A 17,558-nucleotide genomic window follows, 5' to 3' on the forward strand; every position below is an offset into this window, starting at 1 on the left:
AGCCTTGCCAGAGAAGAGGGTGTGGCTGGTTCAGCATGAGCCTTGGCAGGGGGGGATGGGGGAATGGGGGGATGGGGGTGGGGGGATGGAGGCAGGTAGTCTGTCCTCCACCATGGCTCCTTCCCTACTCATGACTCACGTTAGGTGAGTTCTCAACAGTAAAGCCCTGCCCCATGGCCAGACCTGAGCTGAGAACAATTATCAGCTTTGTGACCTTGAGTGGCTGGCTCCCTGTCCCGCGCTGCCCCTTGGCTCTCCCATCTGCACACTCCCTGGTGACTACAGGGATTGAAGGGGTGGCGCAGCCTTGGGAAATGCTGACCAACCCAAGGGGTGAACCATCGAGAAATAAAGGTGTCTTTCTAATTCCTGTCCCAAAGCGGAAGTGTATCATAACTCCATGTTCTCATTATAAAAACTCTCTCCTGCCTATAGGACAGTGAGCACCAGGGCTGAGATTACCCTTCAGCATGAAGACAGGGAGCCCCGTGGGGTACAACTGGGGCGGAGGTGGGGTGGGGTAGGGTTCTGCCAGCTTGGGAGAGACGGAGCTGAGGCTGTGGAGATAGAAGGCAAGGACTCCCGAGGCCCCCTGCCTCTGCCCCTCCCCTGGCTTCCTCTGCATGGGGCGGCCAGCTGGTCCCTGACCTTGTGCTCTGACAATGATTTAACCACTGGGTGGGGGTGGGGAGGGATCTGTAGAGCTGTCAGTAGTGGAGGGGTTCAGCCTGGCTCCTCTGCGCTCGCTCACCGCGCCAGCCCCCCACCCCCCACCCCCCATCCTCCACCCCCCTCCCCAGTCATACCCCAGCAAGGTACTAGGAATGCACTCAACCTACAAAATCCTGCATCCGTTTCCCTTCCATCAGCGCCAGCTTCCCTTGGTGTAAACTGGGGCAACTGAAATACTGTCCTCCTTCTCCTGTCCCGTGATGAGGAGACACTGGCCACAGCATGTAGGGGAAACAGTGCACCCTGGAAATTCAGGAACCTTGGCTCATACTGACGCCGCCCTGTGTCTGTGGGAGAAGCCAGTGCAAGGACCGTGGGAGAGTGAGCATGCTTGAAAAAAAGCAGCCATGTCAGGGACGGTGGCCATCGGAAGACTGCATCCTGCTAAATCACGCTCTCTATTTCTATGCCACAATGAAGACAACCCCCACCCTCTCTCTGTTTGTTTTAATTTTGGTTTTATGAGGCAGAGTCGTAAGTAGCCTAGACACACTACAAAGCCATGGACGACCTGCTTCTACCTATTCCTGTGCTGGAAGGGCAAGCGCGCATCGCCATGTCAGGCGAGACAGAATTTTCCAAGGGAAGTTGGGAATTCAGATTCGTGAATATCTTGCCGGTGTCGGCAACTAACTGGAACAACAACACTCAGAGCATCTCGGTGACACCTGCGGTTCTGCCACATGAGGAGGAAAAGCAGAAGGGTCGGGAGTTCAAACTCAACTCTGGTTGCGTAGGCTGTTCAAAGCCAGCCTACGCTACAAGAGACTTTGTCTAAAAGAGGGGATGGGTAGCTGGGGAGATGACTCGGTTGGTAAGGTCAACCGAGTGCAGGTATGAGGACCTAGGTTTGGATTCTTAGCACCCATTCTAGAAATTAAAAAGCCAGGGTCAGCAGGATTATGCCTGTGACCCCAGCACTGGGGGTAGCAGTGACGGATCCCTAAAGCTCATTGGCTGGTAGCCTAATCAAATCAGAGAGCTCTGGGTTCAGTAAGAGATACTGCCTCAAGAAATAAGGCAGAGAAGTGATCAAGAAAGACCCCTAAAATCAACCTTTGGCCTACACACACACACACACACACACACACACACACACACACACACACACACACACGCGCACATGAACACCTACCCCCACACATGTGCACACACACACAAACAAGTACATACACATGAGTACATACAAACATACACATACACACAGAGAATTCCAATTTCAAAAAACCCCAAAAACCTATAAATAAAAATAAAAAAGCTGGGGGGGGGGTGCATGCCTTTAGTCCCAGCACTCAGGAAGCAGAGGCAGCCAGGTGGATCTAAAGAGTTAAAATTCAATTTAGGCCAATCAAAAGAAGTCTGTATGTAGCTTTGGGCTGTGGTCTAGAACCAGAAGTCACTAATGCTACAAGGAACAAGTATGAGGTATTACTTGGCATATAATCCCTTTGGCTTTGTTGAGGAAACTGAGGCTAGAAAACAGGAAAGGGAAAGCACATACTCTGGGGTTAGTGGCCCACCTGGGCACAGAACCCACCTCTCCCGCACCTAGCCTGTGCCTTTACCCCAACTTGCCAGGCTGAGGGGGTCAGCGGGCAGACCTTGAAAGTCCTGAGGAGGGAACCTGAGGCTGGGCTCACTTGAGGCACCTCAAGTCCTCGATGCACACAGAGGCCCTCATGCCTATGTTCAGAGCACCCTCAAATCCTTCACTGTACCACCAATGTCCCCTCTTCCAGGATCCCCAGAGCAAGCTTCTATAGTCAACCACAAAAGGCAGGGGGGATAGGACTCCAGAATCCTGTTTCCGTCTAAAAACTAACAGACGAGTCACCACCCATCACTGTGTATGGCTGCCAAGGTGGGGGGACAGGGAGGATAAATGTGTCGGTAAACACGGATTTTCGTTTCATTCTTTCCTTTTTGCCATGATGAAATTTAAACCCCAAGGCCCATGGATACCAGGCAAGAGCTCGCCACTCATCAACACCACCATCTTCATAAACAGTAATTTAAAATATTGTATTACATTTAGTGTGTGTGTGTGTGTGTGTGTGTGTGTGTGTGTAGGTCAGAGGACAACTTGCAGGAAGTAGTTCTCTCCTTCCATCATGTGCGTTCCAGGGATCGAACTCAGCTCTTCGGGTTTGTCTGTAGGCGCCTTTACCTGCTGAGCTGTCTCTAAGACCCATGATACTTAAAATAAAATAACCTGAGTAATTTCAATTTGCTATAAAGTGCTGGATTTTATTTTCCACTAATGAGGAACTGCTCTATGTTCCTCTAGTCCAATGGTTCTCAACCTTCCTAATGCTACAACCCTTTAATACATACAGTTCCTCATGTGTGGTGACTCCCCCCAACCATAAAAGTATGCTCATTGCTACTTCATAACTGTAACTTTGCTACTGTTATGAAACATATTGTAAATATTTGTGTTTTCCGATGGTCTTAGGTGACCCCTGTGAAAGGGTCATGTGACCCAAAAGGGTTCGCGACCCACATGTTGAGAACCACTGCTCTAGTCCTCCAAGTGACCGGTATGGGGACTGGGACACTGACTCCATCAGCAAGTATTCCACAAGCATAAGGACCTGAGTTCTATGTCAGCGCTTACATAGAAGTTAGGTACAGCACTGGGGGGTGGAGACAGGGGGATCCCCAGGACTCACTGACCAGCCAGCTGACCCTAATGGTTAAGTGCCACATTCAGTGAGAGACCATACCCCCCCCAAAAAATAAGGTGGAGTCAAAATCAGAAGTCAACTTTCTAAACAAACCTATAACACATGAGGTGATTGAGCCAAGTGTGATGGGCCCACCTTTAATCCCAGCACTCGGGAGGCAGAGACAGGCAGATAGCCCTGAGTTTGGGGCCAGCCTGGTCTACATAGCAAGTTCCAGGAATAGCCAGAGATGCATGGAGAGACCTTGTCTAAGAGGGAGAGAGAGTAATAAAAAGCCTTCCAACTAAAAAAGTCCAGGGCCAGATAGATTCACACCAGAATTCTACCAGACTTTCAAAGAAGATCTACAGCCAGTCCTTTTTAAACTGTTTTTTTAAAAAAAAGGAAAAAGAAGGAAAGGAAGGGAGGGAGGGAGGGAGGGAGGGAGGAAGGAAGGAAGGAAGGAAGGAAGGAGCACTTCCAAACTCCTCCTCTGAAGCCAGTATTTCTAAGCCCCAAGCCAGGTAAAGGTGCAACACCAAGAGAAAACTACAGGCCAATCTAATGCTCGTAGACTCAAAAAGTGCTCAACAAAATCCTTGCAAACAGAACACAAACATACATCAAAATGATTATCCACCATCACCAAGTTGGCTTTGCCCCTGAAATGCAGGGATGGTTCAACACACAAAAGTCAATAAATGCAATAAAGCACATTAATAAACTTAAAGAAAAAAATTACATGATCATCTCAATAGATTCAGAAAAAAAACCTTTTGACAAAATCCAACATACATTCATGATAAAAGTCCTAGAGAATGTAGGACTAGGGGGAACATGCCTCAACATAGCATAAGGTATACATGAGAAACCCACAACCAACATCATCCTAACTGGAGAAAAGCTTGAGGCAATTCCTCTGGCCTAGGGATGAGACAGGAATGTCCATTATCCCCACTCCTTTTCAACCTCGTGCTGAAGTACTATCTGGAACTGAGGCAAGAAAACCAAGTCAAAATGGATACAAAGATGGAAAGAAGAAGTCAAATTCTTATTTGCAGATGATATGATCCTATACATTAGAGATCCCAAAAGATCTACCAGGAAACTTCTAGAAATGATAAACAAGTTCAGCAATGGGGTAGGATATAGAATCGACTTGCACAAACTGATAGCTGTTCTATGACATACACCAACAACATACAGAGAAGGCGCTCATGGACACACTCCCATTCACAATAGCCTCAGAAAATATCTAAGTGTAAACCTAACCATGGAGGGAAAGGACATCTAGCTATGATGAAAACCTTAAAACTCTGAAGAAAGAGGTAAAGACACTAGAAAGTGGAAAGACATCCCACACTCATGGATTGGCAGAATTAACATTTTGAAAATGACCATTATACCAAAAGCTATTTATAGAGTCAATACAATCCCAGTTAAAATCCCCATCTCACTCTTTACGAAAATAGAAAAGAACTATTCTAAAATTCATGTGGAACCACAAAGGACCCTGGATTGCTGGAGGGGTTACAGTTCCAGACCGCAAGATACGTTACAAAGCCATGGCAAGGACATACACATGTCACCGACACAAAACCAGACATGTGGGTCAATGGAACAAACCTGAAGACCTGACATGAGCACATGTAACTTCACCTGTTTATATTTGACAAAGATGCCAGAAACACACACTGGAGAGAATGGGAGGAAAAGTTGTCTTCAGCAAACGGTGCTTGGAAAACTGGATGTCCACATGCAGAAAAACAAAATTAGACCTGTATCTATCACCTTGTACAAACATTAACTCCAAGCTGGGTGGTGGTGGCGCACGCCTTTAATCCCAGCACTCGGGAGGCTGAGGCGCGCGGATCTCTGTGAGTTCGAGGCCAACCTGGTCTCCAAAGCGAGTTCCAGGAAAGGCGCAAAGCTACACAGAGAAACCCTGTCTTGAAAAACCAACAAAAGAAATATCTCAAAAACGTTCGGCCGGACGGTGGTGGCGCACGCCTTTAATCCCAGCACTCGGGAGGCAGAGCCAGGTGGATCTCTGTGAGTTCGAGGCCAGCCTGGGCTACCAAGTGAGTCCCAGGAAAGGCGCAAAGCTACACAGAGAAAGCCTGTCTCGAAAATTCAAAAAAAAAAAAAAAGTTCATTGTCTCAAGCAATTGGGGAAATGCAAATCAGAAGAACTTTGAGATTTCATCTCACCCCAGCCAGAATGGCAAAGCACAACAGAACACCCTGCAATAAATGTCAGGGGGGTGGGGGGTGGGGGAAAGGGAACACTCCATCTCTGTTGGCAAGATCACAAACCAGGGCAGCCTCTGTGGATATCAATGTGGAGAATCCTCAGAAAGCTTTAAAAAAAAAAAAAATCTACCATATAACACAGCTACATCACTCCCCGACATATGCCCAAAGGGCTTGACATCCTATTCCACAGATCCCTGCTCAGCCACGTTCATGGCTGCTCTATTCACAATAGCTACGAAATGGAAACAACCTAAATGTCCTTCAATAGACGAATGGATGCTGAAAATGTGCTTCATCTACACTGTGGAATACTATTCAGCTGTAAAGAAAACTGGAATCATAAACTTTGCAAGTAAATGGGTGGAACTAGAAAAAAATCACATTTGGTCAGACAACCCAGACTCGGAGAGACACATTCCACATGTTCTCTCATCTGAGGTTCCTAGCTCCAAATCTTCAGTTATACGTGCATATCCTGGAGTAACTATAGAAACCAGGAAAGTAAAAAGGGACCATTGTGCGGGCAGGGTTGGGAAAAGAGAGGGGGAATAGCAGGGTACAATGACCTGAGGGGACACTGGAAAATCTAGGGACTCAAGGGAGGGGAGAGAGAAACAGATAAGAGAGGGAGGGTTAAAATTACAGTAAGGGTGTCTGAAAATTTCCTAAGGAATCAAACTGTTAACTATCTACCTAAAAACACCTATAATACTCATAGGCCAGTGTATAAGCATATATATAAATGAAATTTTCTTCTGGGCTGAAAATGTTCCCTCCAAGAGCCACAGACCATCAAACACAAACTACCAACACCAGGCAGGAGAAGCCCTCTTTGGAGTTGTTGGCCAGGGTCGTCCAAGAGACCCCCCAAAGCATTCAGGCTATCACTGTCGCCCTTGGTGACGTCCACCCCACCCCACCCCCACGCCCCTGAGGTAGAAAGTCCCTATTGCTGAAGACACCTCGCACTTCAGAACAGGGCCCAGAGACCCCTGAGCTGGAACTGACCTGAAGGCATCCTCCTGAGAACTAGTTCTCATAGGACTAGAAAGCCAAGCATACCTCCAAAGAAGGAAACCAGCCGTCCTAAACAACTGGGATGCCTAGAAACTACCACAATGACCACGACGGCACTATAACCCTAAGGGTGCTATAGTGGCGCACACACCTTGGTGATAACCAACGGCTCCCTAACTGGACCTAAGACCCTCTTAACAAGAGAGAAACCGTGCCTGGTACTGGGAACCTAGCCAAGCACCCAGGGCTAGTGAGGTCGTGGATCTTGAAGAAGAACCTACAATCACCACTTTACTAAACCAATACAATCCCTAACTATATACCAAATATCTGTCCCTATGCCCACAGATACATGTAGTCTCAGCCCTCGTCAAGGAAACTTCTCTTTACAGCTGATGGAGACCACGACGGAGAGCCACAACCTGTCAAAATAACATGACTTCCATAAAGCTCAGGGATCGATCTGGGGCAGAAGGGGCAGAAAGATGGTAAGGGCCAGAGAAGCAGGGAGTGTGCCGTGAGAGTGTGTCTCCTGGAAATGTCAGAAGCTACACAGACCGCGTCCCCCAACACAGCTGCCTTCCCACATCAATCACTCGTGGAGAAAATGCCTCACTGACTTGTCTACAGGCCAATCTGGTGGGGACATTTTCTCAGTTGAGGTTGCCTCTCGCCAAATGACGCCAGTGTGTGTCAAGTTGACACAAAACTAGCCAGGGCCGGGCGGTGGTGGCGCACGCCTTTAATCCTAGCACTCGGGAGGCAGAAGCAGGCAAATCTCTGTGAGTTCGAGGCCAGCCTGGTCTAGAGTGAGTTCCAGGAAAGGTGCAAAGCTACACAGAGATACCCTGTCTCGAAAAACCAAAAAAAAAAAAAAAAAGCAAAACAAAAAACTATCCAGGACGGCAGGTAAAGCGCTCATGAAGCAAGCCTGTTAACCTGAGTTTGATCCCTGAAACCAACAAAAGGATGAAAGGAAAGAACTGCACAAAGTTGTCCACGGCATGCACACATCTCACACACACACACACACACACACACACACACACACACACACACACTTGCGCGCACAGGCACTTTCACACATGGATGCACACACACATCACACATGTGCATGCATATGCATACAATACACACATACACACATGCATGCAGGCACTTGTACACATGCATGTACACATGCACATCACACACACTCATGCACTCCCACACACATGCATGCATGCAGGCACACAAGCGCACTAATAATAATAATATCGATTCTTCAAAATAGAAATAAATGATACATGTTTAGGGGAGGAAAGCACAGGAAACCCTAGAAGAGGAGATCTCTGCACCAAGATTTGGGTCTGGGCTGGGGATGTGGCTCATGGTGGCACTCACTTGTCTTGTCCAGGACTCAGGCTTTGATCCTCAGCACCACCATCGCCAACAGAGGACTTATGTTTGGAGAGGTCCCTTTAGCTGTTGGAGAAATACTGAGCAGACTCTCTGTGAGGAACCTGTGGTTCATAGGGAGAAGAACACCACACCGTGGAGCGAGGGGGAGGCGGTTGAAGTCAAGAAAGTTGTGTCAACTGGGTGGGGCACCTGCCTTTAACCCAAGCACTGGGGAAGTGGACAGCGGGGGTCTCCAGAGTTGCCTGATGTGAAATCACACACAGGAAGGAAATCACACACAGGAAGGAAGGGAGGGAGGGAGGGAGGGAGGGAGGGAGGGAAGGAGGGAGGAAGGAAGGAAGGAAGGAAGGAAGGAAGGAAGGAAGGAAGGAAGGAAGGAAGGAAGGAAGGAAGGAAGGAAGGAAGGAAACCAAGAGAGAGGATTCACCAGAGTCAAGGGACTGACTAGTCATAGGCAGGGAGTCAGGAAATGCTGGGGCCCACACAGCCGACTGGATCGGGCTTCTCTGTCAAGTAAGCCAGTTTCAACAAGCTCTTGGCCCACTGGGGTGGAGTAGGAGGAATGTAGCAGGAGGGGGTCTGATGTGCTGGCTGCTGCTTTCACTATTTGTGGATTTTTTTTTCTTTTCTCCAGGCTTCCTGACTGCTTCAACCTGCCCACCTCTCTCTTCTTCACTTTCCCTCTCTTCCCTAAGCAGCTGACTTAATTGGAGACCCTCTAAGAATTATTGGGGGTCAGGCTCTTCTCCGCGAACATTCTGAGAACAGGGGTGATGCATGTGTGTGCCCGCCTAAAGCCCAGAAAGGTTCCTAAGTGTCCACGTTCTGGTGGGTGTGGCTTGATCTGAGCTCCGCCCCCAACAAGCCCCGCCCCTTCTTCACGCTGCCTGAATGTCCTAGGTGATAGGGGTCAGAGTTGTATCATCCTTGGGGACTAAGCACCTTGGGGGCCAGAGTGCCCCCCAAAAGCCTTTAACGGTGGATGAAGAGGCAATATGCCAGTTTGGAGAGGGGATTGAATTTCGAGAGAGGATTGGCTCGGCAGTTAAAAAGCCACCACCTCCAAAAACACCCCCAAACCCCTACCCTCCCTACCCCCCGCCGTCCAAGCCTTCCATCCCTCAGTCCTGTGTCCCGTTAGAGTCCCATTCAGTCTCCTCCGAACAGGAGAGTTCAGGCAGGGGAGAGGGGCGGGCTGGCTGGCGACAAAGGGGCTTGCTGTGTGGCCTGGAGGCTCAGAGCTTTTGAAGGCCGATTTGCTCTGGCTGGGCGGGAGGAAGCCGGAGCTAATTTCCTCACAAGGGGGTCTGCAGCCCTTCCTTCCTAAGGGAAGGAAAGAGGGGGCTGGGCCTGCAACTGTCTGCCTCCTCTGGCTCCTGACTCCTCCTGGAAGCCCCGTGGCTCCTCCACGGAGCACAAAGTAGATCCACCAAATAACACAGTGAACCCCCAGTTTGTCCCTGTTTTTTTGGAGAGGATACGATGCCCTTAGCTTCAAATAAGCAAAGTTGAGAGCAACCTGGAGGTGGAGACACCCGCAGCCCAGGGGATGAGGAAGGACACCTCCAGCATAGCCTTGCCTGGTGCAGTTTTTTTAATCTCTAGAGAGATGCTTTTATTCCGTCCTTGCCACAGGGAATGAGGTCCAGGAGATGCCCAGGTTTGCTAACCACTCCAGAGAGCCCCAGATTCCACTCAGGCCCTTGACCACCCCAACACCCGCTGAAGCTTCCAAGTGTTGGGTAATTCTAATCATCTGGTTTTAGAATTAGTTTCTACTTTTTTCTAATTGCAGCTAGGATGTAAACTTTTTTAAAAAAATCTTTATTACACTTAATAATTAATTAAGTGTGTGTGTGTGTGTGTGTGTGTGTGTGTGTGTGTGTGTGCTCACAGATATGCAGGCCAGAGGACAACTTGTTCTCTACTTCTACTCTGTGGGTCCCAGTCCCAAGATGGAACTCAGGCCACTAGGCTCAGTAGTAAGGGCTTTTATCCATTGAGCCGTCTACCTGGACTTTTTATTTTTATTTTGTATGCCAAGTTTAAATAATGGACTTTCAATAAATGCAAAGGAAGGGTAAAGGCCAGATGTGAGGCGCTGTGGGCTGGCCACTCGGTGGGTGACTGAGGTGGTGACAGACAGTTGTGAGGAGGAGCTGCCCTCAGCAGCCTGGAGTCTTGTCTTCTCTGCTCAGATGACTCTTCGGAGAGGGGCCCTTGGGACCTGGAGCTCTGGCCAATGGCATATGTTTCATCTCCCTGCCTGAATACAGGTCCCCAAGTCCCCGTTGGGACTTCGTTCCTCTCCAGTTCCCTACACACACACACTAACGCAATTCACTCACATACACACTCAGTCACACTCTCTCACACACACACTCAAACAGGCTCACACACACTCTCTCAGACACACACTCACACACAAGCTCACACTCTCATTCACTCACATATACACACACACACAATACAGTCACACACACATTCACTCATGTACACACTCAGTCACACACACATTTTCACACACTTGCACACAAGCTCATACACACACTCTTTCTCTCTCACACACTCTCTTCCTCTCACACACACTCACACATAATTCACTCATGTACACACTCAGTCACACACACACACACACACACAGGCTTGCTCTCCCCCCCCCCACACACACACCAGGTTCCCTTCTCCTTCTCCCTCCCCCCCCCCTTTTCTGCACACCCCTTCAGGAGCCCCTTTGTGAGGTAATTGGATTTCTCCCCTTGTTAGCTTGCAATGAAAATGTCATCTATTCCAGACCACCGCCAGGGAGGGGCCAAGCCCCCATTCAGCCACCAAGTCCAGAGCTGTGAAGCTATTCAGGCCTTCCAGCCTCCCAGTGGGGCAGCTGCCGGCTGTCTCCCCTGACAATGCCCCTCTTCCCCTCTGGCCTAGCAGCATGCCAGCCTGTGAGCAGCCCTGACAGATCTGGAGCTGGGTGACTGGATTCTGGGACTTCCGGAACCCCCTTTGGTCAGGAGAGGAATTTCGTTTTAAGGGCACCCCCCCAATGCCACCACCAACTTTGGGCACATGGGATGGAGCAGGAGCGGAATGAGAGGGGCTCAGTAACATTGGGAGCACTTGAAAAGCAGGAGAGGCTACAAAGGACAGACCCTGTTTGGGGAAGATGGGTATCGGAACAGTTAACCATTATCAACTTGAATCACCATGGAGACGCACGTCCAGGTGATAACTGAGAAGGCAAGACCCACAGTGGATGCAGTTGGCACCATCCAGTGAACAGGGGTCCCACACTGAATTTTTAAAAAAAGGAGAGAGTAGGGCTTTGGGAGATGGCTCAGTTTGCAGAGTGCTTGCTGAGTAACACAGAGATGAGATGAACGCATGTGCATCACTCTGTGCTTCCTGACTGTGGATGTGATGTGTCCAGCTGCTTCAGCCTCCTGCCGTCTTGACTTCCCGGCCATGGTGGACTGTAACTCTGAACCAGAAGAAACCCTTTAAACTGCTTTTGCCAGAGTATTTTATCACAGTCCCAGGGAAAGTAGCTAAGACGGTCACCTGGTGGAGCCGACCCTTCTGCCAGTCAAGAGGGGCGAGAATATTTCTAGCTGACTTTGCAACTGGGGCTTGGGCCAGGGAAGGCAGGCTGTGGTCGGTCGATCGATCAATCGATCGGCAGGTAGAGCCTGTTTGCTGAGTCTCCTTGGCTAGCCAGTGCTTGGTGACACTATGTTAGACCTTTTCCCTTCCTGAGAAGGGGGTTGTTCATGGCATGGAGACTGGGGGTATGGACTCAGTCTCTGGCCTTCCCTCTTACCAAGTGTGCCCAGGTTCTGAGGGGCTCCATGCTGACTGTCTTGGATCTTCCACTGGGCTAGGTCCAGCACAAAGGACAGGTTTGCCCTCTGGCTTCTGGAACTCCAGAGGACCAATTCTGAGTCCATAGCCCAGGAGAGGAGAATACTACCCCAGGAGAGCGGAATAGATGGCCAAGTCTTTCCCTTGACTGGTCAAGCTTATGGCAATTCTGGCATTCTCCAAAGAGGACAAATGAGAGATAATTTTCTTTCTTTTTCCTCTTCTTTATATTTTTCAGCATCACTATTAACTCATGGGTTAAATATTTGACAGATTCCAACCTATGACAGATATTATCCCCACCAAAGTTCACGCTGTCTTATTTTGGCTAATGGGAGCCTCCTTAAGTTGGTTCTTAAGTCTTTGAAAACCACCTTAGTAGCCTTGAGGAAGGATAGGAAGCAGGGGAAATTGGGGGGATAAATAAGAAGGGAAAAGGGGCACTTATTCTGAAATCCAACTGAAGTCTCTCCCCAGCAGCTGAGCAAGAACTCCAGCCCACGGTGGTGGCTCACACCTCTAATCCCAGCACTTGGGAGGCAGAGGCAGGTGGATGAGTTCGAGGCCAGCCCTGTGTCCCTTCACCCAGACAGCTGGCTAAATCCTTCCCATACTGGTATAACAAGATGGCTGTCTTAGTTGGGGTCACCATTGCTGCGATGAAACACCTTGACCAAAGCAACCTGGGAAGGAAAGGGTTTATTCGACTTATATTCCCATATCACTGTTCATCTTCAAAGGAGTCAGGACAGGAACTCAAACAGGGCAGGAACCTGGAGGCAGGAGCTGATGCAGAGACCATGGAGGGGTGCTGCTTACTGGCTTGCTCCCCATGGCATGCTCAGCCTGCTTTCTTACAGAACCCAGGATCACCTGCCCAGGGATGGCACTGCCCACAGTGAGTTGAACCTTCCTACCCCAATCATCAATCATCATCAATCGAGATAATGCCCCATTGGCTTGCCCACAGGCCATCTGGTTAGCGGCATTTTCTCGATTGGGGGTTCCCTCTTCCCAGATATGACTCTAGTTTGGTGAGATACGGTAACGACTGATTTGACCACAGCCCAGAGAATTCCACTTCCTGATGCTCCCATTGGACCGGCTTGCTCATTTGCCTTGGGATTAGCTTTGGGACAATCAGAGCTGTTGGGGGTGATGTCTGCCCCCCTTCACACACACACACACACACACACACACACACACACACACACACACACACACACTGCTGCCCCGGGGGCCAGCCTCCAGGCGCACAGGGCTGGAAGGGAATCAACAGAATCTGCTTACAATGACTTTTTCTCTGAGGAGGTAAGGGAAAAGACATACTCTCTCCATGGTTTCCTTCTTTCTTCTTCTCTATTTTCTATTCTTGATTTTATTTTCCTCGTGATTTTCTTCTCTCTCTGTTCTTTCCCTTACAGCTTACATACCCCAGCAAAATCTTTGAAGCAATATAAAAATTACCATGTGGTTGCATTCTATTTTTCAAGTGAATGATTATAATGAATACAGGTAAGAAACAGCGTGTTGTCCATCTCCCTTACATGATTAAACATTTTATGTATTACAGGTGAAAAACAAGTTATCCCAAGAACCCACCTACATTCATACCCAAGCAACTTGTTATAGATTAACAGTGTAGGCAAGCAAGGTATTCTTCTCAGTCAGGTCTTTTACTGGCAGGCTGCATTTTGCTCTTACAAAGAAAGGACCAATCACTTTATTATTTATCTTGGAAGGTAATCTTATAAGGAGTCACAGACCTACTTTATACAGATGAAAACAATTCTCAGAAACAAAACTCCTATTAAATGGAAGAGATGACTAAAGATGGAACTGAATGTTACCGACTACAGAGTCTTTGTTTTGCCTTAAGATATAGGCAGCAAGTAGACTTTAAACCCATATGTCCATGCCCAGGGATCCCCAAAGCAGATAGACTGGAGGAGTCAATAAGAGAAAGCACTGGGCGGTGGTGGCGCCCGCCTTTAATCCCAGCACTCGGGAGTCAGAGCCAGGCGGATCTCTGTGAGTTCAAGGCCAGCCTGGGCTACAGAGTGAGATCCTGGACAGGCACCAAAACTACACAGAGAAACCCTGTCTCAAAAAACCAAAAGAGAGAGAGAAGGAGAGGGAGAGAGAGAGAGAGAGAGAGAGAGAGAGAGAGAGAGAGTGAGCTGTCATCAATAGAGCTTAACAAAAGGCTGTGTGTGAGAAGACATGATGTTCAGCTGGTCAAGTACTTGCCATGCAAGCCCGAAGACCTGAGTTCAATCCCCAGAAACTATGTAAAGATAGGCGAGGCCAACCCCACAAAGCTGTCCTCTGACCTCCACACATGCTCCATGGTATGAATGCCCCTGCCCCACACCATGTACACTATATAATAACCAAGTTGTAGAAGCACAATAAAATAGTTAATAAAACAAAAGAAAAGCAAAAAGAACCGAGTAACACAAACACACAGATAGCAATTGGGAAATTTCTCATCTCTAGGTAGCCCAAAGGAAGCAAAATTCACATTTAAACATCTTGTTTTTCTTTCTTTTTTTTTTAAAAAAAATTTCATTTATTTATGATTTTTGACTTTTTAGACTCATGTCACCCAGACTGTCCTTGAAATAACTATGCAACTGAGGATGGTCTTGAATTTCTGGTCCCCCTGACTCCACGTCCTGAGCGCTGGGATTGTAAGCGGGTGCCACCACACCTGGCTTGGGTAGTGCTGGGGACCAAAGCCAGAGCTTCGTGTGTCCGAGACAAGCATTCCACCAACTGAGCTGCATCCCAAGCTCTGTTTCCAAAGTTTAAATAAAATGAAGAGTTGGGGGCTGGAGAGATGGCTCAGGGGTTAAGAGCACTGACTGCTCTTCCAGAGGACCCGGGTTCAGTTCCCAGCACCCAAGTCAAGTGACTCATGACTGTGACTCCAGCTCCAGGGGATCTCACAGCTTCTTCTAGTCTCTACAGACAACTGTGTACATCCATACAGACACTCATACATTAAAAATAAGCCTTAGAATGAAGGAAGGAAGGAAGGAAGGAAGGAGGGAGGGAGGGAGGGAAGGAAGGAAGGAAGAAAGGAAGGAAGGAGGAAGCAAAGCCATATAGTTAAGGCTGAGATCCCACTGCGTCTCTTCCTCCATCTCTTTCCCTCAGAGACTTGTGAATTTGAAATATCTCCTTCCACTCCTTAGCTTAATGCTTTCCCTTCTTATAGCAAGGCCAGTAAGCAAAACACATTATATTAACAGTTACACACAGAGGGGCCAGAGCGATGGCTCAGCGGTTAAGAGCATTGCCTGCTCTCCCAGAGGACTTGAGTTTGGTTCTCAGCCATGTGGGCTCAGAAAAAAAACAAAAGTGCTCCAAAAAGGCCAGGTGTGATAGCACACATCAGAGCAGGGAAAGAAAGGGAGAGGAAGGAGGGAGGAGGAGGAGAAAAAAATTAAAATTAAAAAGAGCTTACTTCTTTGGTAACTTTTATTATGGCTGAAGTTTGTTGTCCTTGTTTGTTTGTTTGTTTGTTTGTTCGAGTGTCTGACAGAGCAGAGAGCACCTGCCATGAGATGCTCTGTCCTTCCATCCTCTCTCTTTAGATCCTGGAAATGTTTCTCCAGCCGATCCTCTACATCTTGCACTAGATTTTCAAACATTTAGGACTACTACTTTTTATATCCAATTGTATTTAACTGTGTGGGCGTGTGGGTGCTCATTGTGTGCGTACCCATGCATGTGAGTGTAGGTGCTGCAGGAGGCCAGAAGAGGGCGTCAGATCCCTAAGAGCTGGAGTTCCTGACTGCCGTGGGCTGCCTGACATGGGTGCTGGGAACTGAACTCAGGTCCTCTGCGAGAGCAGCGTATGTCTTAACTACTGAGCCATCCTCCTACCCCCCATCTAGTTTTGAGATATTATACTTTTTGTTGACTATTGTCTGTATCATGAATTGTGTGTGTGTGCGTGCCCTTTTGGGGCAAAGCATGCCGATTTTGGCAGACAGAGAGGAGGACATGGGAGCAGTGAGAGGAAAAGGGGTACAGCCACCAGCAGGGTGGCAGGTAGCATACGCGGCCACCCTTACACGTGGCACGGTCACCTCTTGAACCATCATACCCAGCAACCTCGGATGCTCCCTTGGGAGAGGAGAGAGAGGCTCAGAGGGAGACAAAGATTGGCAAGGCTGGCAGCGGCACACTGGTCTAGCCTGGTCTTCTTCTCATCAGTGGAGGAATGCAACTAAGCCCTCTCTGTCCCAGGAGCCCCAGGGGCCATCCCCGTGTGCTCCAACCACTGCCCATCATCCTCCAGTCAGAGGCTGTGTACGTCCACCGTACTCCCGGAACGATCTCAGCGCTATGGAGACAGCAGAGCATGCGCGCACGCACAGCAGCTCAAAATCTTGCTGTAGGTGGGGGATACGGAGCCTGGCAAGCAATGCGTAGCAATGCAAGCCCAGTAGCCACTGTGTTATGGTGTGTGTGTGTGTGTGTGTGTGTGTGTGTGTGTGTGTGTGTGTGTGTGTGTGTGTGTGTTGCACCCTGCCCTAGGCAACAGCGTGGGCGGGACAAGTACTGAGCGCCCTCTCAAGAGACCTTCCATGTCTAGTCTCCTGTCATCCTGTCAAGGTAAGGATGACCAAGAGCCCCCACAGGCTCCTGGCAGAGAAGTCCTGCCTCTCTCCTTGGCTTCCTTTGGCCCTCATGGATGCCAAAGGCCTAGACTTCCCTCTAGTGGCCACATAATGATGGGGTCCAGGCTGTGCTGGCTGGGAGGAGCTGCATTCACCCGGCGCCCTGCTAGGGTGGGGTGAGGAGGGAGCACAAAAGACAAATAGGTGGCCCCAGTCCTCCTGTGTCATTGAGCTGCAGGCAGAGGCCTTCAAGTCCTGGTTCTGCTTATTCTCGTGATTGTGTGACCTTGGTGAGTCACGCAACCTCTCAAAGCCCCTAGGTCCTGAATGACACATTGTAGCATAACAAGACCGACCGCAATCACCGTAGTTACTACTGCCTGGGTGCCCCCGTCTATGTCATCCATTCGCTCAACAATTTGTTTGAAACAGGGTCTCATCTAGTCAAGGCTTGCTTCGAACTCAGTGTGAAGCTATCCAAGGCTTGCTTCGAACTCAATATGTAGCTGAGGCTAGCCTCGAATTCCTGGACCTCCTGCCTCCGTTTATCTCCCAAGCGCCGGGATTACAGGCCTGCCTGCCTGTGCCAGCACACCAGGTTTGAAGAGTTATTTATTGAGAAGCCATTACACTCCGGTGGCTATGGTGACTTTAGCCTACCTCACCTGTGGCTGTCCTTTTGGGTGAGGAGGTGGGGGACACATTGATCGCCCCACCTAATCCCCGGGTGAGGCTTAGCCTCTGGGACAGCGCAGTTGCAGAGCGCCGGACTTTGAGGCGTGCGGGGACAGCGCCGCCTATTGGCTGCATGTTTCCATTGCTGCTGTTTGCGTTTGCCTGCGCCTTCTGCCTTGCGGGGCTCTCAAGACTGCGACTCTAGCTCCCCCTAGGGGCTCCCAGGCATGATTGTACGTGCAACTCCAAGTCCAGGGGCGTTCACCGCAGGGCCACATGAAGACTCTCTCTAAATTCCTCCCCAGAGGGAGACGTA

This window comes from Peromyscus leucopus, chromosome 16_21 (genome assembly GCF_004664715.2).
Source record: "Peromyscus leucopus breed LL Stock chromosome 16_21, UCI_PerLeu_2.1, whole genome shotgun sequence".
Taxonomy (NCBI): Eukaryota; Metazoa; Chordata; class Mammalia; order Rodentia; family Cricetidae; genus Peromyscus; species Peromyscus leucopus.